Source organism: Heterocephalus glaber, unplaced genomic scaffold (assembly GCF_053883595.1).
Source record: "Heterocephalus glaber isolate CG9 unplaced genomic scaffold, H.glaber_assembly_v1.0 deba00001606, whole genome shotgun sequence".
NCBI lineage: Eukaryota > Metazoa > Chordata > Mammalia > Rodentia > Bathyergidae > Heterocephalus > Heterocephalus glaber.
In genome coordinates this window covers 15,249,322-15,277,214 of record NW_028258377.1, presented here as the reverse complement: position 1 = coordinate 15,277,214, position 27,893 = coordinate 15,249,322, and the positions used below count along the sequence as shown (strand labels likewise).

Below are 27,893 nucleotides of genomic sequence, written 5' to 3'. Positions count from 1 at the left end.
TCTGGATGAATGACTTTCTTCCCCCTTGAGAGGGGCACGGAGGGGAATTTATGCTCCTTATCTCCTTTCTGGTGACAGTTCTGTCCCCCATTCACCGGAAGCCATTGTTTAGGGTCCCACCAGATTGGGGGGGGGGGGGGAGAAGGAAGAAATGGAAGGAGGGTACGACGAAAGAGAGGGAAGAAATACAAAAGAAAAGATGAAAAGAAAATTAGTTCATTAGCAGGGCTGTAAGAGAATATTACAGACCTTAGGAAGGCAGGCAGGCAGGCAGGCAAGGGCGGTGGTGGCGGTCAGTATTGTCTAGTACTGCCCCTTGCTGATATTTATGGGGTATAGTGACTGCACTATAGATAGTGCCCTGAGGGCTGCATATATAAAAAGTAACATTCAAAAGTCAGGGGATTTTCCGTGAATGCTTGTATTGCCGTAGCCTCTGGAAACTATGGCATGGGTCCACTTTCTGACTTCTGACAGCGCATTAGATCTGTGGCCCCACACTCTCCACTTTCCCACGCACTGTTCACCCTTAGCTGTGTGACAGCTTCAGGAGCTGAGCTGAGCGAGCAGCCTGCTGTCAGGGAAGAGCACGTTTGGGCCTAGAAGCCAAACCCCAAAGCCTCATGCGGGGGCATAGGTGCCTCTTTCAGAGGTGGTGAATACAGTGTGTGACCCTGGGATTAAGGGAGTGTAGTTACTAAATCAGTCCACTGATGAGTTTGGCACTGCCCTCATCCCAGTAGTCTTCTGGATAAGATAAGAGGAGCAGAAAGAAGCAGTTAAGGTCCCTTGTTGCTCTTGCTACCCTCTTGCTGCCATGAACTTCTTCGAAGCCCTTGTGCTGAGCCACCCTGCCTGGGAGCCAGCCGATTATGGGCAGACTGAGCTAAATAAACCTTTCCTCCTTTAACTTTGGGTGTTGAGTATTTTGTCTCAACAATGAGAAAAGTAAGTAACACGCATGGTAGAGGCACACATAGTAGAGGCACATGAAATAATTTGGGGCTAGAAGTCCTGGCACATGGGGCAGACCCTCTCTCTAGGCCTGGCTCTGTGCCTGTGAAGATTTCATCAAACATGACATCCACTTGGGCTCCAGCGCCTTCCTTCAACACTCAGGCCTCACCAGGGGAACCCACCTCCAGACAGCCTTTTGATGTCAGCACCCAGTGGGTGGCAGTGGGTGGCAGTGGGTGAGTTCTGGGCTCGGAGTCAGGAATTTGAGATAAACCTAGCTTCAGCTTTGCAGGGTTAGCTCTAACCTTGCGCAAGTGGTTTCCTTCTCCTACCCTCGAATCCCCAAAAGGGAATGGGGAGCAGGCAGGAGCAGCAGGGTCCGGGCGCCACAGTAGGGAGGGAGACTGAAATCTATGGAGTGTCTCCAAGTGCTGAGTCTCCGTGTATACCCAGTGGGTTTGAGTAAGATGCTACAAGGGCCCTCCTCTTGTTGAGCTTCATGGCAGCCCCTTCCTGTGTGCTGGGATTGGACCCATTGTACTCAGGGAAACTGAGGTAAGACAGGCAAGCAGATTGGAGAAAGATCTGGAATCTGAGCCAGAGCTGTGTCTAAAGAAGCTGTCATTTTCTCTCTGCAAGGCTGCTTTTGGAGAGGAAGACAGTCCCTCTGAGTACCATTTATGAGCAGCTAATCACAGCTTCGAGGTCAAAATTCCCCAACTCAACTTCACTGGCAGAATTCTGTGGACAAGAACAAGGAAAGGATGCAGGTTGTAAAGAGAGGCAAGTCTATTTCAGGGCAATTTGGCACTGGAGAGGAAGCCTGTGCTTATGGCTATCTGACCAAAATCCTTTGATTCTAAACCAGTTTCTCAGAGCACATGCAATGAATTAATGGGAAACTTTTCCTTTATTCATTTACCAACTCATTCACCCAATCCTCTGGTCATTCATTCATTCATTCATTCATTTGATCAGGATGTAGTTATCGAGTGACTACTAGTAGTAGCATACAGAGGGTTAGTGACTAGGGGCTCAAAGGAAGATGAAGCAAAGGGCCTGCCTTCCTGGAGTTTCCACACGCACATGTGGGGAGACAAGGTAAACACACAAACAAAAAGTGCAAGCCTGGCATGGGATTGTGAGCACTAAATAACAAGCCAGTCCAAGGATGCAGTCTGCCGGAAGTGAGGAGGACAGGGTGCTATGCATAAGCGGGGGGGCGGGGGGGAGCTCTGTTGCAGTGGCTCTTAGCAGAGGCCCAGAGGAGTTTAGGAGCTGGCTGGTTGCAATATGGGGAAGGGTGTGCTAGAGATAGGGAAAAGAAAGTACACAGTCTTAGAGCGAGTTGTTAATGAGTGAGGCGTGAACACTGAAAAGGAGAAGCAGCACCCAGCTTCCAGTGGGGATTGTGTGCAGGGGCAGAAGACCCTCAGTGACATTTTTGCCCTGGACTCTCCCAGCACTCCCTGGGCTCCAGGCACCCGGTTGAGTGCAGAAACTCGGTTCTCAGTACCATGATGCAGAGGCTGCCTCACCCCATCATCCCCGCTTACAGATGGGAAAGCCAAGCTCAAAAACTGGACAGGCTAGCAACTGTGAGCTCCTGAGCTGGCTGCCTCTGCCTGGTGGACAGAAGACACCCAGAGCTCTGCTCAAGTGTGACAACCTCTGAAGACTTGGTAAGGCTAAAGTTACCCTCTTCCCTATGTCCCTGCTGCTGCTGGACACGGCACAGGTTCTCCTGAGATGGGACTCACCAATATCCATCACCTGGGCTGCTGCAGGCTGACAGGCAGCTACTTCTGTTGCTCAGGACCAAGGTGGACACATCGCACAAATGGAGACCCCTCACCTCTTTTGTCAGGGTAAATATGCACTTATGTTTGGGGGGGACATTAGAAAATTGCCTTGTATCCTCTCTGTTTGCCAGACCCTGTGAGGTACTTATGCTTGTGCCCAGAGGTGGAAACTAAGGCTCCATTCACCCTTGTTTTCCAGTCTGAGCCTCTTAGGGGAAAGTGTGGGATGCACTTAAACACTGCCACCCAGGGTCTAACATTCATTTGCCACGTGATACACAAGAGCTGATTTGGAGATCAGTGTGTTCTTCCTGTGAAGTAGCCTGCATTCTCTGTGTCACCAGACTCTCCCAAGAACTGGAGGTGGCAACACCAAATCTACTGAAGTGGCTCAGAGAAGGAGAGACTGCTCCTAGAGACCACCCGGCCCACCCAGGTAGAGGCGGGGGTGGGTGGGGGGTGGGGTGAGTAAGACAGACCAGTCCCCTGTGAGGCTCCACACCCTCTCTCTCCAGTGCCACTGCTATTCGGAATGAGGGAACAGAGGCTGAGAGCATCACCTAGATCAGGACTGAAGTCCCAGCTTGTCCCCTACTCACTGGGTAGCTTGAGACAGTCACTCCGTTCTATGTCCTTCAGGGTTTATTCTGTTTATTTGCTCTACTTATGTAGACAAGGCTGGCTTTAAACTCTCGATCCTCCTGCTGCAGCCTCCTAAGTACTGGGATTACAGGCGTATGACACCATGCTCGGCCCTCAAGGTTAACGCTGTAAAATGGAAATGACAGTACAGCCTTAGAGAGTGAGCACAAGAATGGGACAAGATCATAAACATCCTGTGCAATCTATAATAATCCTAGCAGATGTTACCGAGGGCTCACCATGTGCCAGGCATGTTCTGAGCTGTCTGTGTTTCTTGTCACTGAGTCATGGCAAAGCCTCACGAAGTTAGTGCTGTTATACAGGTGGGGAAAACAGCTCCCAGTAGTGTGGTAGTTTGTCACAGCTCTTGTAAGCAGTGGAATCCCTTGGCCTAAAATGGTAGGTAGCATTCTGAGGGCTGTTATTGTTATTCTCAGTCTTGAAATCAAAGTTCTTTGGGTTTAAAGTTTCCATTTTCCTTGTTCTTCGCCTCCACTCCCAGGGGAGGGTTCCGGGTCCCGGAGGGGCTGGGATGGGCCCGTTACTGCTGAGCTGGGAATTCTGGCCCAGCCATTCCTGGCCCAGCGGGTGCCTTGGCTGTGCTAATACTGCCCTCCAGTGGTAAGGATTCAGCATAGCCCCTCGTGCACTGTCTCAGGCTGCACAGGCTGCATATGCCTCTGCAAATGATGGTGTTTCCTGGGAGAAGACAGAGACTCCTAGATAATTACAGCTGAAAGGTTTCCCTTGTGCTCTCAAATTAATCCATGTGCATGAATTTTCCAGTGTGAGGAGAAAGCAGATATTTGTGGGCTTCTGGGAACAGCACCTTTCCCTGAGAGTGGTGTTTTCAGCTCTTGTGGCAGTGACATACTGGTAAACATTGTTAAACTGACTTTCAGGGAGAGAACCCTGATTTGCAGCATTTACCTGCTCCCCTGGTGGAAACACTACCACCATGGCCGATTCCAAAGAACCAGTGTGAGACCACTGAATGCAGAGTTGCAAAGAGACACCCACAGTCAGCTCCAGGATGCCAGCCCCAGCTTGGTCCAGAGTGGGGCGCTGTCTGGGGAATTCATCATGCTTGGGCCTGTGGAGTCTTTCCCATGCTCCTAAGTATCTCTTTGTGCTCATATTTACATTTTTATCCATTGGGAAATTTTCTGATTGTTTTGTTTGGAAAGTAAGGAGATGATACCTTACACATTTCTCTGCAGCATGCTATGCTCCTTTTGGGTTCACATCTGTCTAGACTAGAATAGACAGAACATAGTTTACTCTGTCACTGTTCCTTAGAGGGACCACCTTGATGTAGTCAACCAGCCCTGGAGTGATCAACTGACTTCCTCCTTTATTTTTCCACATTTAGCGATGAAATAACAGCCTTCGTACATTTATTTTTAAATCTATATGGTAGATATTACAGAGTGATATTCCTGGACTGAAAGATAAGTGTTTATGAAGCTATAATATAAATTTCCAGAAATCCTTTCCAAAATAGTTGTGGCAATTAACACTCCCACACCAGTACATGAGGAAATCTATTTTCTCACATCAGGAAGGGATTTTTTGAGACTTAAAAATCTAGTGGATGAAAATAATATTGCATTTTATTTTATTTTGCATTTCTCTAATGTCAAATGAGTTGTGTTTACCTTTTTACACCCTTTGGTCATTTTTAGATTACACTGTTTGCCTTTTATTTAATAATTTATAGGAGCTCCTCTTATAGAGTCATGTGCCATATAATACCACTCTGGCCAGTGAGGGACCATATATACAATGATGATGTTAAAATGTTATAATGAAGCTGAAAATTTTCTATTGCCTAGTGACACCATAGCCATTGTGATGTCATAGTGTAACACATTAGGTGTCTGTGCTGATGGTGGCGTGAACAAACCTACTGTACAATTATGTACAGTGCATAACATTTGATAATAGTAAATGACTGTGTAACCATTTGATGTATTTACTATGCTATACATTTGTCATTATCTCATCATAATTTCACCTACTTATTACAAATGTTGATTGTAAGAGAGTATACCATGTGATGCTGGCAGCACCGTGTCCATCTCAAGTTTACTACATCTCTTCCATGCACAATACAATAGGCCGCCTTGAATGATTGATCTGGACTATATAGGTGTCAGCACCCTCTGTGATGTTTGCACATGGATAAAAACATCAACAGTCCATTTCTCCTGATGTATCTCTGTTGTTAAGTGGCACTGTGACTCTGTTGTGAACTATTGACTGTCTATTGTATACACAATACATTTCCTGACCTCTTTAAGAAGGTGCTGCTTCTCCAAAGTTATTTTCCTAAAATGCTTCTTGTTATTGTCATTTTTTTTGAATTTAGGTTCTTTGTGCATTTTGAATCTTTTCAAATTTTGATGTAATGAATATGGTCTAGTTTTCATTTTCTTCCAGAAATACAGTGCCATTTACTTCTTGTAGAAATGAAATACCACCATTTTAAACATTAAATTTCTATGTGAAGTGTATGTTTCTAAATACTTTATAGTGTGTCATTGTTTTCCTGTTGATAATTGTCCTATTCTACCTTTTTGTCTGGTGTGTTATCCTTTGTTCCTGTGGTGAGGCCACACTGTCTTTATTATGATAGCTTTATAGTAAGTGTAAGTATTTTCCCTTTTCAAGAATATATTCATATTAGTCAACTTTTTGTCACTGAAACACAACACCAAACACCTACAACTTAAAGGAACAGAGGTTGAATTTGGCTCAGGGTTTCAGGGGGTCCAGTTCATCGTCAACTGGCTTCAAGGCAGAAACATCATGGTGGAAAGACATGGTAGGGAAAAGATGCTTAGCTTATGGCAGCCAGGAAGAAGTGCAGGGTTACAATGCCAGAGAGGAAGGGGCAAGAGAAAGATACAGTACCCAAGGTCACGCCTCCATGACTGAGCCAGACACACCCAGAATTGTGCTTTACTAATCCCCCTGGCAGCTCCCAAGATGACATTACAGCTTAACTGTCATGATATTAAATTTTTTTGCATTTTTTATTCTATAAGAAATATGAATACTTTTTCCTTTGTCAAAACTATCGAGATCCCAATTGCAATTGGATAATTGGCATGCTAATGAATTGATATTAGTGTGGGCTTTTTCAGTTCCCTATCCAGGACTCTAACACTTTTCTGTGCTTATTATCAAAAGATCTGTGTAGCTTTATTCATTCATTGTAGGTGCTGGATTTGTTGTTTTAATTAATTTCTAGATATTTTTTCATTTGTCTTTGGAGTAAATAATTTCACTTTCATTCTTTTCTTGTTCATTTTACTTTAGAAAAAAGCCATGGATTGATTTCATCAGTACCTTTCAAGAAAGGTGTCGCTGGGAAGATTTGCTTCCCAAACCTTATCTTGCTATGAAGAGCCCTTGCCTTCCCCAGGCTCCACTTTGGGGATAGCAGAGACCATGCTTGGCTCTAGCAGCTTCTTGGGCAGCTGGCAGCTTTTCCCCACCTGCCAGTCTGCAGGGGCCCAGCAGGGCTGGCTCAGGAGGCAGCATCCTCAAGGGAACGGCTTGAAGAGTAAGCAATGTGTGGCCTCACTGCTGGATTGAGTGGCAGTCAGATGTGACTGCTGTCTGGGAACTAGTTCCTTGGCCAAGCTCCTCTCCTTGCTGAGCTTCTGTTTTCTCTTTTGTGAACTAGGGACAATAAACTCTGACTCACAGAACTTCATACATTGTAGGAGCCCCATGAAATTCTCTTTCTCTTTTACCTTCTTTATGAGGATAAATCTGATTGCTCATAACACCTACATCTGCTCTTCTGCCTTTTGCTATCCTCTACAACAAAGTCTTTAGAGTTCATCTCAAGGCTCCTGCCCTAGAAAGGACCATGGCTCACCTCTTCACGAGCTACTGACATTGAGTGAAATTGGAGTCATCCATGTCGCTCTGTCTTGTTCTCCTCAGCCATAAGTCTGCCTTTGGAAGCTGAATCAGTACCAATCTGGCTCTCACAATAAGAAAAAAATGTCCTTTGGGGGCTTCCAGAGACTTCTCAGAGCAGCAATTGCCTGCTCATTGTGCCCTCTTGTTTGCAGGCTACTGCAGGCCAGATAGGAAGTGAGATCAGGTGCTGGGCTGTGGTCCCTGACAACTCACATTCTCTATAATGACTGTTCACACTGTCATAGTGCAACTCAGAGAAGTCTTTTGGCATTTAGGAGAGTGATTGGCTCCCTTCCTGTTAGAAAAGTTTAGAAGGATTGAGGAGTCTCAACTATTTGGGATACTATTATTTTTTTCTCCATTCCTCCATTCATTCATTCACTCATGAGCTTACTGGTTTATTCTTTCATATGCTAGTCATTCAGAGCATACCACCAAGTTCTCTCATCCCAGAAAGAAACTATGTTAACCACAGTCCTCCAGAAAAAAAAAACAGAACTAATAATATAGATAGATAGATAGATAGATAGATAGATAGATAGATTTATTGTAGGATTGGCTCTCAAGGTTATGAAGACAGAGAAGCTCTACCATCTACTGTCAGCAAGCTGGAGAACCAGGAAAACCATAAGATAATTCAATCAGAGCCTGAAAATGTGATAATCTGGGAGGCAACAGAGTGAGTTCCAGTCTGAATCCAACATCCTGAGAAGCAGAGGCACCAATGTTCAATGAAGGAGAAAGCAGATGTCTCATCTCAAATAGGAAGAGCAAATCTCCCTCCCTTTGCCATTTTCCTCTTACCTACTTGCCCTTCACCTGTTGGATGGTGCCCTCCCCACTTCCCAGGCTTCTGATTCAAATACTAAACTCTTTACTACACACTCTACAGGAAACATCCAGAAATAGAGTTTCCTGGCTATCTGGGCATCCCTTGCTCAGTCAAATTGACAAATAAAGTTAGTCATCACAGAGAAGAACCACACATGTTTCATCACAATAAATGTCTGTCAACCAAATGAGGAATAAATCAGTAAATATGAAAGTTCACATCCTTAAAGGAAGTACAATCTCATTGAGATGAGTGCTGTTGCACAGCTGGCGATGTGACTCCAACCTCTCCTCTCATGGGTGGAGGAGAAGCTGAGGATGAGGACGGGAGTCCAGGTGTTGATGGAGGCACAGTGGCACAGGTTGGGAGTTTAGAGGAAACTCTTCAGTCCATGCCACCTCCTGACTGGTTGTGTGGCCTTAGATAAGTGTGTTTCATTCTCTGTGCAGTGAGATTAATAAAGTCTACCTCTTAAATTTGTGTGCAAAGGGCCTGGCTAAGGAATGCTTTGGGGTACAGGGGGCTGCCTTATATGTCCTTATTATAGTTTAGATCCAGAATACCCCCCCAAAGCCTCATGTATTCAGAAGTGGGGCTTATGGAAGGTGATTGGATCATGGGGGTTCTGTAATCATCAGTGGGTTAATTCACTGATGGATCCACAGCTGAATGTGCTATTAGGAGGTGGGGTTTGTTTGGAAGAGACAGATCCCTGGGAGTGTGACCCAGAAGGGTATAACTCCCTCCCAGGCTCCTCCTTTCACTCTGCTTCTGGGCTGTCATGACAAGCAGCTTTCCTCCACCATGCCCCTCTGCTGTGCCATTTCTGCCTTGGAGCCAGTCAAATCTGCACTAAAACCTCCAAAGACCATGAGCCTGAATAAACCCATCCATCTTTCAGTTGTGAGTGTTGGATATTTTGTTCTGGCAATGAGAAAGTAACTAAGACATTCCCCAAGACACATATATGGATAAACAAGGCTTTCTTCTTGCTGCTCATGGCTGAGGGCAATCTTCTGGGGATACTTTGAGTTCTTCCCCAGGCAGGCACATTTCTTTTTCTGTGACAAAATGTAGCTGGTGGAATCTCTACATTTTATGTTCAGAAAAATCTTCTTGCTTTGGGCACTGTGGGCACTCTTTCCTGCTTTCCCTTGCTGATACAGGATTTTCTAATTTGTATGGAAAGTTTAAATAGCTTTCCCCACTAAGAGTGGCTAAGCTCCTTGGAGTAATGTCTGATTTTAGGTCTCAGGCACTCAATGTTCAGGATGCATCTATATCTTGTTATGGGTCGAAGGGAGAAGCAATCAAAGACTTCTAGAGAGAAAAAGAGAGAGGCCAAATTGAAGGGTCCTTCCGCAGTTAAAGGATGGGAAAATTTTAGCAGCAGAAAGAATAAAGGCTGCAACAAACTGAAATACAGGAAATACAGAAAAGCTTTGATTGCAAAATGATTCTACAGGTTCTCTTTGGAAGTTGCTAGGGTATTGGTTGATTATTCTGAAAAGTAGAGAGAGTATACCTTGCCTTTCCTCTACAGACAGTATTTCAGGGTAAGCAAATAGTCAATGAGGGGAAATTCTTTTTAGAAAAATCAAAGCTGAAAAGGGCAAGAGGAATATTAAAGCTGGAAAATCAACCTTTCATAATATCCAAAACTCAGCAATGGTCATTAATGTCTGCTAAGACTCTAAAGGAACAGATTGTTGTGGCAATTTAGACCTGATGGATCAGACTGCAATACTGTAGCTCATTGGACAATTTTAGCATCACTAAAGGGAAGGCATCCAGACATGGCATATCTCAGCAGGAAGGATGCAATGGGACCTGGCAGGGATTCTTGCCCAAAATAACTTAGCTGGGATTTAAGCAAGTTTCTAGCAATAAATTTTAAGGATGCATATAGAAGAGAGGAATTTGTAAGCAACATCAGTCAGCCACAGCTATAATGTGAGAAATTCTACAGGAAAAAAAAAATGACCCAGTTTCTTTCAGAAAGAAAGAATAGCAAGTGGTAGGAGAAGATTAGAGATTTAATCATTAAGAAATTAAAAGAGAATTAAGAAACCTATGAGAAAAAAGAAAACAATGTTGGATCCTGTATTTAGATCCCAATTCCAATAAACCAACTGTAAGATGACATTTGAGACAACAGAGAAAAATGAACATAGACTGGGGGTTTTTTTGGTACCAGGGATTGAACTCAGGACCTTGTGCATGCAAGCTAGGCGGTGGAACCACTGAGCTAAATCCCCATCCCAATACTGAGTATTTGATGCTACTCAGCAATATGGTTTATTTTGTTGGATATGATTATAGCTGTGCTTCTTAAAATAGTTATTAAGTCTGCTCCGTCTGGCTTGCACTGCCCACTTGCATCCAGGAGACCATGAGGACACCCCTCCTGCCCTGGGCAGGCACTCTGGCTGCCAGTTTGGCAGTGTAGTCAGATGTGGGTGGCTGTGCCCTGCTCCGTCTGGCTTGCCCCACCCACTTGACCAGAGCACCTTACTTGGTAAGTTCAAGGGATCATCGCCTCCCATTTGAACCTGGATTATTTTCAGGGGAAAGACAGCTGAAACCTGTAGTAGAACTTTGCAGAGTTCAACTCTGCAGGAGGACAGGGAGCTTAATTTGGGACTTGCAGCCAGAAATCTGTCCGAATCTCATGGGTCTGTGACTGGCTTATTGAGACTCATTGACTTATAATTGACGGTACCAAAAACAAAAATGAGAAGACATTTAACCAAGTCACAAACTCAGACTTCCACCCCACAAAAGACAATTTCTGAGGAAAACGAGGTGGAAAAGTCTGATAATCAACCACCACGTGGACACCCTGAACTGATAGCACAGGAAGTAACAAAACAGATCAATGAAGCTCTAGAAAAATTCAAAGCAGAAATAATCTCCCAGATAACTACAGAGATGGTGAGCAGAGTGAAAGACATAATTAGAGGCTCTAGAACAGAAACAGATAAAAAATAGATGAGCTCAGAAGCATGCTGGAAGCCAGGAATGCCCAGCATAAGAAAGAAATAGAAATCATGATTTCCCAACATAAGAAAGAAATGGAATCCATGAAACAGATTCAAGCAGACATTCAGGAGATTAAAAACTCCATTGAAAGCATGCATAGCAGATTAGGGGAATCTGAAGATAGACTATCAGATATAGAAGACAGGATTGTGGTTAAGGACCACAAAAACAGAAATTTCTTAAAAATAGTAAGTGACCACAAGAAATCAATCCAGCAGCTGCTAGATAATGCAAGGAAGAATAACATAAGACTAATAGGAGTCCACGAAAAAACAGGACAAAATACAACTGACATAAAAAAAACCTGTTCACAGAAGTAATAGTAGAAAACTTCCCAGACAGAGGTGGAGAATTGGACATACAGATAAGTGAGGCATATAGAACTCCAACTAGCCATGATCAAAAAAAGTAATCTATGCCTAGACACATAATAATCACGATTCCAGAAACCCAACAGAAGAACAAAATCCTACAGGGAGTTAGAGAAAAGAAACAAATCACCTATAAAGGAAAGCTCATCAGAATCATGGCAGATTTTTCAACACAAACCCTCAAGTCAAGGATAGACTGGAGTCAGGTATTTCAAGCCCTAAAAGAAAATAACTTCCAACCTAGAATGTTGTATCCTGCAAAATTATCTTTCAAAATCAATGGGGGAATTAGATACTTTCATGACAAAGAACACCTGAGATATTTCATGAACACCAAACCAGCACTCCAAACAATACTAAGCAATATCCTAGAAAAAGACAAGGAAGATCACAACTCCATGAGGTCCAAAAGAGGGAAGACACCAGGCAAGGTAAGAAACTAAAAGTAAATGGGAGTGGGGGTGGTGGCGGGGAACAAGAAATAAAAGAGCCACCAATAGTAAAACATCATGACAAGGTTGAGTCAATATCTATCAATTATAACAATCAATGTTAGTGGTCTCAATTCACCAATCAAAAGAAATAGACTGACACAATGGATTAAAAAGCAAAATCCAACAGTATGCTGTATATAAGAAACACACCTAACTCAAAAAGAAATACATAGCCTGAAAGTAAAAGGATGGAAAACAGCTCTCCATGCCACAGGAACCCAGAAAAAAGCAGGGTTAGCAATTTTATTTGCAGACAAAATAGATTTCAAACCAAAACTAATTAAGAGAGACAAAGATGGTCACTACATCCTTGTGAAGGGAACAATCCAAGAGGAAGAGATGACAATTATAAATATATATGCACCAAATATAAAAGCCCTCAACTATACAAAACAAATATTAATGGACATGAAAAGCCAAATAAGCTCTAATACAGTAGTAGTGGGGGATCTCAATACCCCAGTATCACAACTAGACAGATCATCTAGACAAAAAATTAACAACAAAATTCTAGAACTGAACCAAGCTATTGAACAAAGGGACTTAATAGATGTTTACAGAGTGTTCCACCCCACAAAATGAGAATACACATTCTTTTCAGCTGCACATGGGTCATTCTCCAAAATAGACTGCATACTAGCTCATAGGACATGTCTAAGTAAATGTAAAAGAATTGATGTTACCCCTTGTATATTATCAGACCATAGTGCAATAAAATTGGAGATCAATGACATAAGAAACTGCAGAACTCCCACAAACACATGGAAATTAAATAACACCCTCCTGAACAACCAATGGGTCACAGAGGAAATTAAAGAAGAAATTAGATAGTTTCTACAAGTAAATGATAATGCCAGTGCAACATACAAGAGTCTATGGCACACAATGAAAGCAGTTCTACATGGGAAATTCATAGCAGTCAATGCTCATATTAGGAAAACAGAGAGAACTCAAATAAATAACCTAATGCAGAACCTTAAGCTCCTAGAAAAACAAGAGCATAACAAACCCAAAACTCTTATAAGAGTGGAAATTATAAAGATCAGAGCAGAAATCAATGCAATGGAGACTAAGAGAATGATACAAAAAATTAATGAATCAAAGAGTTGGTTTTCTGAAAGAATAAATAAAATCGATAAACCTTCAGCCAACCTTATCAAAAAAAGGAAAGAAAAGGCTCAAATCCATGCAATCAAGAATGAAAAAGGTGAAATCCCAACAGATCCAGCAGTAATTCAAAGCATCATCAATACCTACTTCAAGAAGCTGAACTCTAATAAAATGGAAAACACAGAAGAAATGGACAGATTCCTAGATACATATGAATTACCAAAGTTAAATAAAGAAGACATAGAAATTCTAAACACCCCAATTACAATGAGTGAAATTGAAAATGTAACAAAAATTACCAACAAAGAAAAGCCCAGGTCCTGATGGTTTCACTGCTGAATTCTACAAGACATTTAAAGAAGAACTATCACCATTACTCTTTAAACTCATCAAGGAAATTGAAAGGGAAACAAAGGTTCCAAACTCATTCCTGGAAGTAAGTATTACTTTGGTTCCAAAATGGGAAAGACACAACCCAAAAAGAGAACTACAGGCCAATCTCCCTAATGAATACTGATCCAAAAATCTTCAACAAGATACTGGCCAACAGAATACAGAGTGTCATCAAGAAGATCAGACACCCTGACCAAGTTAGATTTATCCCAGGGATGCAAGGATGGCTCAACATCTGTAAATCAATAAATGTAATACACTATATTAACAGAGTCGAGGACAAAAACCATATGATCATCTCAAGAGATGCAGAAAAGGCATTCAACAAAATCCAACACCCATTTATGATAAAAAACGCTACAGAAAATTGGAATAGAAGGTCTTTATCTCAACTTGATTAAGGCTATCTGTGAAAAACCTACAGCCAACATCATACTAAATGGTCAAAAACTGAAAACTTTCATGCTAAAATCAGGAACAGGACAAAGATGCCCACTATCACCACTCCTGTTCAATATAGTTCTGAAAACATTAGCCACAGAAATTAGAAAAGAGAAAGAAATAAAAAGAATAAAAATAGCAAAGGAAGAAGTTAAACTGTCATTATTTGCTGATGATATGATACTTTACATAGAAGACCCAAAATACTCTGCCAAAAGACTTCTAGACTTAATTGACAGATTCAGTGGAGTAGCTGGATATAAGGTCAACACTCAAAAAACAATAGCCTTCTTATATACAAATAATAGACTCACTGAAAGAGAAATCAGGGAAACAATTCCTTGTACAACAACATCCAAAAAAATGAAATGTCTAGGAATTAATCTAACAAAGGAAGCAAAAGACCTCTACACTGAACACTATAGCACTTTGAAAAAGGAGATTGAGGAGGATATAAGAAAATGGAAAGACATCCCTTTTTCCTGGATAGGAAGAAACAATATAGTGAAAATCACCATACTTTCAAATCTATTATATAGGTTTAATGTAATTCTGATTGAAATTCCAACAATATATTTCACAGAACTAGAAAAAACAATCCAAAAAATTCATTTGGAACCAGAGACCTAGAATAGCAAAAGAAATTTTGGGTAACAGAGATATGGCTGGGAGTATCACAATCCCCAACTTGAAACTATATTGCATAGCTATTCTGATAAAAACAGCATGGAACTAGCAAAGAAACAGACCTGAGGATCAATGGAATAGATTAGAAGATGTAGAAACAACTACAGATATGCTCAGCCACCTCATCTTTGACAAAGGAGTCAACCATCCTCATTGGAGGAAAGATAGCCTATTTAATAAATGGTATTGGAAAAACTGGATTTCAACCTGCCAAAGATTAAAACTAGACCCATACCTATCACCATGCACTAAACTAAGATTGAAGTGGATTAAAGATTTAAATATTAAGACAGGAACACTAAATTGGCTGGAACATAAGTTAGGTAGAACTCTTGAAGACATTGGTATAGGCAAAGACTTTATGAACAAAACCACAGTGGCATGGGAACTAGCACAAAGAATCAACAACTGGGATCTTATTAAAAAGCTTCTGCACTGCAAGAGAAACCACCAACAGAGCTAAGAGGCAACCTACAATGTGGGAAAAAATTTTCAGCAACTGTACCTTAGACAAAGGACTACTATCTAGAATGTATAAAGAACTGAAAAAAATCAGACCCCCCAAATTCAAAGACCCAATTCAAAAAAGGGCATCTGAAATGAACAGACATTTTTCAGACAAAGAAGTAAAAGCAGCAAATAAATATATGAAAAAATGTTCAACATCACTGGTTATTCGAGAGATGCAGATGAAAACAACACTGAGATTCCATCTCACCCCAGAAAGAATGGGTGTTATTAAGAAATTAACCAATAACAAATGCTGGTGGGGGTGTGGGGAGAAAGGAACCCTTCTCCTTTGTTGGTAGAAATGCAGACTAGTGCAACCACTGTGGAAGTCAGTATGGAGATACCTCAAAGAACTAGGCTTAGAGGTCCTATTCGACCCAGCTATCCCCCTGCTGGATATCTTCCCAAAATAATTAAAGGAATCATACCACAGCGATATATGTGCACCCATGTTTATAGCAGCACAGTTCGTAATAGTGAAAGCTTGGAAACAGCCCAAGTGCCCATTAACTGGAAACTGGATAAAGAAGTTTTTTTTTTATATAAAATGGAGTACTATTCAGCCATAAAGAATGAGAAACTAGAGACATTTATAGCTAAATGGATGCTTATTGAGGCCATCCTCTTAAGTGAAATAAATAGGACACATATGTGTAAATACCGAATAGTTTCTCTAGTGTGAGATACTGAAAGTGTAATTAAGGATACACATGGATGAAATTGCCTAATAACATATTTCTTGGATTGTGTTTCCATTGCGTGTCATATGACTGTATCAAAATTTAAATTAGGGAGAAGATTGTGTGGAGTCTGCTAGCCAACTGGAGTTTTTTCCAGACCACTATTTGTTCAGTGTTGCTTTTGGGGATCTTTCTGAAACAAATCACATTCTCTGGTGTCTTATTGGTGCTTCAGATGCTTTTTTAAGTTATATGGAAAAATGTTTAAGTGCTTTTGTTTTGTTTTGGTTGAATTCTGTATTTTAATATTATTGTAGTTTTTTTTCCTTGCATTGTTCTTCTTTGAATGGTTTTAATTTTTGTATGTGTGTGTGTTTGATAATAAAGATTTTTAAAAAAGTTATTAAGTAACTGAAATTCATAGCAAAAAACCCCCAAATCTAGGCTTTCTGACTAAACATGAACTGATACTCTCATTTGGTTTGCTACTCTTCCTGTTGATGAAAGCAACACTGCCCACGTGGTGGGAAGGGAAGGAACCTGAGCACTTTCTCTTCTCCTCTCCATCCTGAACCCTCCCTCTTTGCTCCTCTCAGGTCTCGTCAGACCCCTTTGATGTCTGGCCTCTACCCACCTCTCTCAGACTCTGGGGCATGCTCACCCCTCATTTGGTAGCCATATCCCTGTGTGCCCCTGCTAGATCCTTCTGTGTGTAGCAGCCAATATGATCCCACCTTGACTACACAAGTTAGGATAACACTAGTCCCTGTAAGACACTCTAAAACTCTATGGAGGAGTCCATGGGATCCTATTTGTGTCTCCTGTCACAGTCTGATGTGAGTGATGCTGTTTGGCAGGAGCCTTCCTTCCATGAGGCCATTCAGGAGACTAGATGCCTTTCATCTTATGGTTCTCTCTTCTTCCAGGATCTTAAAATCCTCTGCATCCAGTGGAAGGAGAGGATAGTGCTAAGAAGAAACACCTGATTCAGAAGAGCTCAGCACACAGGCATCTGCCCAGCTTTCACCATGGGAGTTAGTCACGTGGTCTACAGTGCAAGCAAGGCAGCCTGGGAGATGTAGTCCTGTCTGAGCTGGACAGCTGTCCTCCCAGAAGAATGCCACCTATGCAACTCCACTTGTGGAAGAAGTAGCATATGATAATATGCAGAGTGAGATTAGAACATTCCTGGTACATCAGTAGTAAGTGCAGTGCAGGTGCAGAAACAATAGAAAGTAAGACTGCTGGAATCTTAGCAAGAACCCAGGGAAGATGAAATGAATTGTTGCAACCACCATTGTATTTGTCACAAATTTGCCATGCACGCTGGGTTAGCGTGTGTGTGTGTGTGTGTGTGTGTGTGTGTGTGTGTGTGTGTGGTCATATGGATGGTCCTCAATTTACTTGTGATTTTTTAAACTTATAATGGTATGAAAGTGACACATATTTGGTAGAAGCAATGAGTTTCAAATTTTGATCTTTTCTCAGACTATCAGTATGCAGTACAGTGGTCTATAGGATCATGAGGATGTTGGAAATAAGCCCTCAGACTCAAATTGTCAGTGCTGGAAAGAATGCACTCAGACTCAGGGCAAGAGGTCTCAACAAGGCAAGTTTTTATTCCTGCAGGAGGCCTGAGGTCGCAGGTGCACAGAACAAAAAAGGTTGCCCCTTTTATCCCTAACACAGGAGAAGTATCTGTCCTTTAAGTTAACTGGCTGAATTCAAAAGCCTACAACCTACCCAGGTTGACTAGTTTAAGCTGTGTGAAGGGTTGCTGGGCAGGGTTGCAATGGGAGGAGAGAGTGAAGGTATGGGACACTGAAAGTCCTTGGCTGTTGATAAGTTATCTTTGGCTGTTAGCTATGTTCTTGGAATCTAAACCGAACAAGCATTTTTGTAATTCAGTGTGCTCAAAACAAAGAGGAGGGGGGATGCATCCCAGAATGAACTAGAGTTTAAGATGGAGACACTCTCTCGTTCATATTTTTTATTGAGAAATCCTTGTTTCTCACAGGGAGAAATCACTGATACTCCATAGTGTGTGTGTTGCTAGGCTAGCATGTGGAGCAGGTTAGATGTATTCAATGCATTTTTGACTTACAGTATATTCAATTTACAATGGCTTTATCAGCACACAACCCCACTGGAAATCACACACACACACATACACACACACACACACACACCAGTTTCACTTTAAGAATATCCTTGATGAAGCTGCACAAATTATTAATTTTATTCAATGTCAACTGTTGAAAATATAATGTTTTAGTATCCCATGTGAAAAATTGCAAGTAAGGATAGAGCATTTTTGTTTCATGATCAAGGAAAATAGTTTGTTGAGGAAAAACACTTCATTTTTCACTTGAACTAGCCACTTATTTTGTGGTTGATCATTTCATATGAAATCATGACTGATAAATAAATCAAACGAGAATTTGGCATTTTTTTGATAACTCATAAAGTTAGCTTGATACTTGAAGGAAAAAAAAATGACAGTATTTGTTGCCACTGACAAAAATTTGGTCTTTCAAGTAAACATTACAATTTGCAGAAATCTATCTCCACCATCATAAGATTGACAATTTCTCAATAATTGCACACTTTTCTGATAAGACATGTGGTAAAGTTAGTGTTATCTTTAAATATCTGAAGATGAACTGTGGTCACATTTGGAAACTTTGCATGATTCTGTGAGCTTTGGATGACTCTGCAAAACAATATTTTCCAAATGGCCAGAGCATAATGACAAAGTCTTGCATAAGGAAAGATTCATGCAGGAAAGAACAATGGATTTCATATGACAGAGTAGAAAACAATTCAGTGATACGGTTTCAAGTTCCAGGGCTACTGTAACTTAAAACCTGAAACCATTTGTCAATGTTGAGTGTACATAATTTCAAAGAATATGCAGTTACCTGAAATGGGCTATTTAAATTACTCCTTTTTCCAACTTTTTCGGTTTGTGAGGCAGTTTTTCTTCATGTACTTCAATCAATATATGAGGTGTGATTGAAATATGTGGCAAATGTTTAAATGAAAAATTTTATTACAGTAATAGACACGTTACCATGAATCTCCCTCAGAATACTCTGCCTTACTTCAAACACACTTATCCCATTATTCTTCTCACTTTCTGAAGCAATTCTAAGGTCTTTTATGAGTGTTTTTACAAGGTGATTAAAAAAAAATACAGTGAATACTGCTAGTGCCATCCAAAGGCAATCAGACTTGTAAAAATACTGTGGTGTGTCTTCATCCACTTTTTTCACAGGTTCTGGCACCATGAGGTTTCTGGCTCTTGCCCAACCTTCAAATGCCCAAGAAAGGTAAACATTTTGAATCAATTCAGGACATCAATGCAGCCAGGACAGCACAACTACAGTCATGAAAAAGGACTTCCAGAACTGCTTTAAAAAGTGGCAAGAATGATGAGTAAGTGTATTCAAAGCAAGGAAAGTATTTTGAAGGGGATTAACGGCAATTTGTCTTTTACTGTAATAAAATGTAAACACTGTTTTTTGCTCATACCTCATATCTCGACAGATTAAATGAAGAACAGAAATGAGAATCCAGTTGTCTTCTACTAATCCAGATATTAAAGCTATTTATATACACACAAGAGAACAGTGCAACTTTTCCACTAAATTGTCTTGTAAAATACAAATAGGTGATGAGTTATAGAGTGAGTTAAAATAGGTATATGGATTTATCAATTTTAACTGGTAATGCAGTAAATATGGATAAATGTAATTCAATAAACAATGCTAGCAATTAAAACTAATTTAATAAGAATTAATAAATAAATAATAAATATAAAAATAATGGATAAAACAGTAAAAGCAATTTGAAGGAATGCAACCAGAAAGTTTAATAACTCTCAAAGGAATGACATCTGATGTGTTCCAGGCTGCCTTCTGCTTAGCTGTGACAATTGCTACACTGCCTCATCAGTGGCTCATGTTCCAGTAACTGATGAGAATTCACCATGCAGGGACAAGATCCAGGTCACAAGGCAGGAGTTCTTTGCACAACAACAACCAGTTCCCTGTTCCCTGCCCCACGGAGTAGAGTGTCTGCCCAAGTAAATAGCCAAATCTCCATGCACATGTGGTCAGAGTGGGAGTGTAAGTCCTAAGATTGCTGACACTGATCAGGTGCCCACAGTGAGGGAGACCCCTTGTACCAGTAGGTGTTTATTAGACTCTCTGGTAAGGACTTCCTCTGTGCCTGGCACTGTGCTGGCACTGGGGTGATAGAGGTGAATGACAGGGTGGGGCGGTCAGCAGGCCACCTCCTGAGAGGCAGAGGGCTTGGTAGCTGGGTTCACAGAGGTTGCTGCTGGTGGCCGGAGTTCAGATCCCTCTTCTGCCATGGGATTTTCTGAGAATCTACACAAGGTGTTTAATGCCTCTGGCTTCACTACTTGTCTCATCTATAAAACTGGTATGGTGATGTTTACTTTGTGAGGTTGTTGTGAGCATTTAAACACATTAACAGAGATAACCAGTGTCCTTAGGACAATACCTGGCATGGAGTAAACATGATGTGCTTGCTTTTAATCAATAATTTTTCCTGCTTTTTTTTTTTTTTTTTTAATGTGTGTCGATTCTCTGCCACTCCCAGGGCTACAAATACCCTTTATTCTTTTCTGCAGGTTCCCTCACCACTGACTAGACAATGAGAACATACTGTAAGATGGAAACCCTCTTCCTTTCTTGCCTTTGGACAGTTTTGTGAATCATGTGACCATAATAAGAAGCCAAGAGAATCTAGAAGGACATTGTCAATCTGCTGAATTAACAGATCCTGAGTCCACCTGGCTCTTGGGTATTATACAGCAGCTAAAGCTCAGAAGCTGAATTATTGCCCAATGACAGACAACTTGAAGGAGGTGGGATGAGATTCTAACTCAGGTCTCCAAATCAGGTAAATATAGAATACACATTTCAATTTGACTTTAAATTTTGCACTTATTTTTATTGGCTAATCTGTTAATCCTATAGAGTGGATACCTTGTCACCCTGCAGAGCTGCACTGAATTGGCCCAGTGTGCCAGCTGCCTGCATGACAGAGACAAAAGCAGATCATTTAGTCAAAGATCTAGCATGGGGATAAACTGAGTGAGCCAGGAGTGCCTGTCTCCCGGCTGGAGAGGAGAGAGGGATGGCAGCTGCACTGGGACAAATTTCTTAACCTTTCTGACTCTTATTTGCTCTTCTGCAAACTAACAATAAAATGAGCATTCGCTTAGCCCACTATTCCACTGCTGGGGATCTTCCCCAAAGAATTAAAAGAATCATACCACAGTGATATATGTGCGCCCATGTTCATAGCAGTACAGTTTGTAATAGCTAAAACTTGGAAACAGCCCAAATGCCCATCAACTGGAGACTGGATAAAGAAAATGTGGGTTTTTTTATAAAATGGAGTACTACTCAGCCATAAAATATGAAAAATTAGAGACATTTATAGTTAAGTGGATGCACATTGAGGTGATACTCTTAAGTGAAATAAATAGGACACACATGAATAAATACCGAATAGTTTCTTTGTTGTGAGAAACTGAAAGTGTAAATAAGGACTAAATGTATAATAGGTAATGTGAAATAGGAAGAAAAGGGGCAAAGGGGAAGGAAGTGGGAGGGCTAGGGGAAAGGATAGAAGGGAATGGGATTAATATGAGAAAATGGAAAAATAGGAACAAAATCTTTGTAAATAGGGAGGAATGGAGGGGTTGAAAGGAGGGCTGGGAAAGGGTGAAAAATAAGAACCAAGAGAGATTATGTAAAGGTGCAAATTTCCAATGATGAATGTCATTATATTGTATACCTAAAATGTACCAATGATTAGAATGAATAATCGATAATGTAAAATAGGAAGAGAAGGTCCAAAGGGGTGGGGGTAGTGGGAGGGGCAGGGGAAAGGAAAGAAGGGAAAGGAAAAATGATGAGAAATGGAAAAAATGGAAATAAAGCCTTCGTAAATAGGGAAGGGTGGAGGGGGTGAATGAAGGGCTAGGAATGGGGAAAAAATAAGAACCAAGATGCATTATGTAAAGGTACAATTCCCAATGAGAAATGTAATTGTGTTGTATACCTACAATGTACCAATAAAAGAATTTAATAAAAGAAAAAAAAACAAAAAAATTTTTTAAAAAACCAAAAAGAAAAAGAAAGAAAACTATGAGATCATATCTGTGCAGTGATTGGCAGTAAGTGCTCCATAAAAGCCTTGGGGCTCAGCTAAGTCTTCCTCCTCCTCTTCATAATGCTCTTAGGTATTACTACTTGTGTCATCATTGGCATTATACATTAAGCAGCCCTAATCTGAAAACCCAAAACCCAAAATGCTTCAAAATCTTACACCTTTTGAGCACCAATGTGACACCACATCGGAAAATTCCATGCTATGAAACTTTCCTTCATACACAAAATTATTAGAAATATTGTATAAAATTATGTTTAGGCTATGTGTAAGGTGTTTATGAAACACAAAAGAAGTTTGTGTTTGGAATAGGGTCCTACCTTTAGGACATATCATTATATATATGCAGCTATTCCAAAATTTTAAAAACGCCTCTGAAATCCAAAAAAACCTGGTCCCACGCACTTCAGGATCAGGGGTAAGGGATATTCAATCTGTATTTTTTTTTTATTATCCAGCTCCCAAGGTCTCTCCCTTGAAGTGGCTTGTCTTCATTCTGCCAGGAGAGGGCACCCTTATCTAATGAAGAGGCCCAGCAGTCTCCCCAGCCAGATACATCCGGGCATTTAATAATACATCTGGGATCAGGTTTCTCTGCCAGGCCTGAGGGCACTTGGGAGGGAGCCCTTGTAGCGTGTGCCTCTGGGCCCCAGGTCATAAATCAGTTTATCAGGCCTCCAACTGTTGTTCTTCCATTCATATCAGAGCTGTCCCAGTCAAAGAGCCTGGCCCTGGCCTGTTGTTTGGGGGCTTGTTCTGAAACTCATTTGAAAAGAATAGGTATGAAATTTTCTAAATCGAATTAAAAGGCCAGGATTCTAGCTTGAGTCCACCTTGGAATCCTGACAGGCCTGGACCTGTTTGGAATGAGCTTGAGCAGATCCCTTTAAGACTCAATTTAGGGTGATTTTTAGATTTTTGTTTTGGACTAAAGGAGAAGGCAAAAGTGGGAGGATAGTGGCCAGGACCCCTGGTCTGTTTTGAATGCTGTCCGTGGGGCTCAGCTAAGACTCCTGCCTGAGCCCTGTGGGCCTGTGAAGCAGGGGCTGTGAGGAGCTGCTTTGACTAGGGGATCCCTGAGCCAGGCAGCACCTTCTCCTCGGGAATTAACGACAGTGGGTTGGGGTGAAAGACAAGGGGACTGCTGTGGCAGATCTGGTAAGGCCCATCCAGGGCTCCTAGAAATATGGGAAAACAAACTTTATTGGCTTATTGTTATGGAGGCTGGAAGTCCAAGATAGAGGGCTCACATCTGGCGGGGCCTTGTCGCTGTGGCATTCTATGGCAGAGGGCAAAGGAAAGAGCAATGAGAATGAGCAAGTGGAGGTAGGATTCATCCTTTTATAAGAAACTCTCTCCCATGATAACTAATCCGCTTCCAGGGTAGTGGCATCAACACGTTCATGAAGGCAGAGGCCGCATGGCCTGCAGATTCTTAGAGGTCCCACCTTTAACACTGTCACAATGGCCATTAAATTTAACATGCATTAGGGAAGGGTAGACGTTCACACCATGGTGGTTGGCATACTTTTCACTTCAATGAGTAAAGGCAGAAGTGGGCAGTCATTTTCTTGCTGGGTCTGTAGATGATGTAACATGGTCTTAACTAGGGAAATGTCTTGAACCTTGTTATGGCAGTAGAGTGTAGAATGCTAGATTTGGAGTTAGACATTTATGAATCAAAACTTGGATCCACCTTTACAAATACAGTGTCCTCAGCTCTTTGAGACACTGTTTCTCTCATGTGCAAAATGAAAGTAAAGAAACTTCACTCTCAGATCTTTGAGCTTAATAAAATATTCTGTGAATGTGCTTGACACAGTAAGGGGTGCCTGTTCATCTTCTTCTTTTTTTTAATCTCTTTTTCCTTTTCTTCCCTTCCATTCCCTTCCCTTTCCTTAATTTCTCTTCTCTCCCCTCTCTTATTAATTCAAAATAAACTCTAATTCCTGATGTGGTCATTTTGACTATGCTAATAACCAAAGTGCACTTGTTCTTTGCTAAGTCAATTCACAGCCATCGTGATGATTAGAATCAAATGTGCATTCAAAAAGTAATAATTTCTGTGCATCTGGTAGACACAGCATCACTGCAGCTGGACTGTTCCATTACGAAATCAAGATAGGCTAGGGATCTCCACAGACACATCTGGTTTTCATCAGTTCTCCATGAAGCCAGACTTTTGCTCCATTTTGTTATCATTGCTGACCATACCAATTTGCTCCTTCAAGTCTACAGCTTTCACATCCCTATTTCGTGAAAAGGACAGTCAAAGAGCTGAGCCTAAGAGAAGTTAAAATCTGTTCTGAATAAAACAACACATGGTGTGTGTTTGCCGGAGATGGGGAAAGAATGTGCACACAAGATGACCAACAAGAGACCCACCTGGGGAAGCTGGGACGAGGTAAAAAGACCTGGTCTTCATGTCTGCAGAAAGGTGTGTTTATGTCCTTCACAGCTAAAGGGCAAGAGGAAGACGATGTCCTCTGCAAAGTCATTTTCCTTTCCAACAATGCAAGAGTAGAGTTCCACTTACAAAAGTCAGATGCCACTGCTATAAATGCCATCCATATCTGCGTAAAGATAAGAGTTAATGAGCACCAGATGGGGCAACCTGTCCTCATTTTTCGTACTGGGGGTCGAACTTGGGACCTTGAGCTTGTGAGGCAGGCAGCGGCACCACTGAGCTAAATTCCCGGCCCCAAGAATAGTGCATGAAATACAGAAAAACAATCACAGTGTAGAAAGCAATGTAGCATTTTGGTAAGGTCATGTTTTTACTCTTCTTTAGCCTATGAACAAGTGTCTTAGGCCATTTTCTCTTGCTACAAAATACGTGAGACTGAGTGATTCATAAAGTATAAAAGTTTATATGACTCACAATTTTGGAGGTTGGGAGCCCCCAGAGGATGACACTGCCATTTCTGCTGCATCATACATGGCAGAGGGTATCACATGGTAAGGCAGAGCAAACGTCCCCTTCCTGTTCCTTTTTCCCCTTCCTCTTCTTCCCCCATCCTTCTCCTTCTCCCTCTCTCCTCTTCTTCCCCTTCCTGTTCTTCTTTCTTCTTTTGTCACTAATGCTAACATGGGACCCCACCCTCATGGCTTCATCTAATCCTAATGACCTCCCAAAGCCCCAAACTCCAAATGCCATCATCATTTGAATATGGGGATTGTTGTGAATGTGTGGACTTCTGGAGGGCACTTTCAAACCAGAGAAGGAGGAGCCTGGAGGGGACAAGAAAAGATGCTGATTCAGGACTGATCCCATGAAGAGAAGGGGAAAGAGAGGAGGGTTGAGTAGAGCATCTCAGACTGCAATGCAGTTTCTAAAACCATTTTGGCCAGGCCAGTGGGGAAGCCTAGAGCAGCCACCAGATGGAGGGGACTCACATGAATGAGACAGCACTGTACGCCCCGCTGCCCAGTCATTGGCTGAGAGCAAATGTGGTGAAGAATGCAGCAGGGCTGTCAATCAAGTATGCTCCCACAATAGTCGATCTGAGTGGCACATTTTTACAGCCATCACAGGAAAAGACTTGTGGACTCACAACCAAAAAGTCCAGAATTAGAGTTCCTTCAAGCATAAATGTATGCACGTTTTCAGATGATATTTCTCCGTGTCATGGCTCTGCTTTCCTTGGAATGGGCTCCGTTTTCCAAAAGGCATTCTCCCTGTGCTGACAAGACAGCTATGAAGGGCTCTGGGCTCACCTCCTTGCAGGTTCCAATCCAGTGGGAAAGAGCCTACTTCTTTCTTTTCTGACCATGGAAGCAAATGCCCCAGAAATCACTTTGAGTGGCTCAGATTGAGTCATGTGTCCATCTCTGAGCCAGTCCATGTCCAGGGTGATGTCATTCTCTGATTGGTTAGTCCTGATTGGTTAACTGCCCCTCCTAGAAGGAGAGGAGGATCAGTTTCATTCACTACCATGCCTGGAGTGAAAGAAAGCAGTGCCCTGGAGGAACACTGGGCAAAAACTGGGGTGCTGGTAGCAGAAGGAAAAGAAATAGATGTTAAGTGGAAATAAATAGATGTCATCTCTCTATTTCATTTTAATTTTTAATTGGTAAGAATACTAAATATAAAATGGATCTCCTCATGGATCTGTAAGTCCTTGATAGAGTATTGTTAACTACAGGCACAGTGTTAATAAAGCAGATGTCTAGAAAGTATTTATCATGTATAACTGAACTTTACACCATTGGACAGGAACTCTCCACTTCCCCCAGGCCCTGGCCAAAACCATTCTGCTTTCTTTTCCTGTAAGTTTGACTATTTTAAAGACCTTATATAAGTGGAATCATGTAGTACTTGTCCCTGGTTTATTTCACTTAGTATAATACCATCCAGGATGATTCATGTTGTCACAAATGATAGGATTTCTTTATTTTTAAAGACTGAATTATAATTCATCTTTTTATTCACCCACCAATAGTCTTTTAGGTTGTTTTCATATCTCAGCTATTGTCAGTAGTGACACAGTGAACTTAGGAGTGCAGATAACTTAGATCCTCATTTCAATTCCTTTGGTATATATCGAGAAGTGGCTATGGGACTGTATGGTAGTTCTACTTTTAATTTTTTGAGGGAAATTCATACTCTTTTGCACGGTGGCTATACCATTTATGTACCCACCGATTTCTTCACATCCTTGGCAACACTTTTCTTTGTTCTTTCAGTTTGTCGTTGTTTTATAATAGTCACGCTATCATGTGTGAGGTGGTACAGTATCTCACAGTGGTTTGGATTTGCATTTGCCTAATTATTAGTGATGTCGAGCACCATTTCATGTGCACATTGATCATTACAGGTCTTCTTCGCAGAAATGTCTATGCAGGTCCACAGATCACTCTTTATATTTCCTCTTAAAGCACACCCAGTGGTGCTTCTGTTATCTATTGACAGGCAACAAAGTGTCTCCAAACTGAGTGGCTTAAATGCAATGGTCCTTTCTTTCTTGTGAGTCTGTGGATTCCCTGGGGAGCACCATGCTGTATTCACCTTGGGTTGCTCATAGAATGACATTTAGCCAGCAGACAGTAGATGATTGGGGCTGAAAGACTCATGGTGGCTTCATGAACACATCTTGACTCCTCCCAGGACCTCCCTGCCCTCTCTTCACATACATACTTGCATTAACTTGAGCTTCTGCTCTTCAGGGTGCTATTTCCCAGAGTACAGAGGCTATCACTTCTCCTCCTCCATCACTTGTGCCACATTGTTTTGGTTAAAGTAAGTCACAAGGACAGCCTGGATCAAAGGGGAAAAGAAGACAGTCTCTGCCTCTTGAAGAAAGCAGCAACAAAGAATTTGTGACCATTTTTAATCCACAAAATTAGAAATGAGGTTAGAAAGAGTCTTATTTGGCAAAATAGCCACAAGGCCAAAGAGCTTTCTTTTTCCATTATTTTTTTGGCCAGGGGGACCACACCACACCTTATTTCCTGTCTCCTTCTCTGGAGACCTGGGGGCCAACTGTGACACGTGGGGGTGGAAGTAGAGACCCTGGGTTTGAGTCCAGTGAACAAACCACAAAAGCAGCTCCCACCAGACACTGAGCACTTGAGGAGGACTCTGGGCATCTTTTATCCCAGGAATGGGTCATGGAATCTATAAGGACAGTGAACAGCAGAGACTTTGGAAAAGTGGACCCAGGTCCCATCCTACCTGGCAGTTCTATGAGTAAAAGCTCCACACTGATGGGTCCAGCCTGGGCCACTCTGAGCTGTATCCTCAACATCCATCACAATGCCTTGAATACTGTGTATAGGTGCTT

At 41.6% G+C, this 27,893-nt stretch overlaps 1 long non-coding RNA gene across 1 annotated transcript; it reads left to right on the top strand.

Moving 5' to 3' along the window:
* Nucleotides 1-2,258: 2,258 nt before the first annotated feature.
* Nucleotides 2,259-18,418, top strand: LOC110345498 (uncharacterized). The gene is made up of 3 exons (XR_002388885.2): nucleotides 2,259-2,825; nucleotides 3,104-3,195; nucleotides 16,827-18,418. It is a non-coding gene; the product is annotated as an uncharacterized LOC110345498 (long non-coding RNA).
* The last annotated feature ends 9,475 nt before the right edge of the window (nucleotides 18,419-27,893 follow it).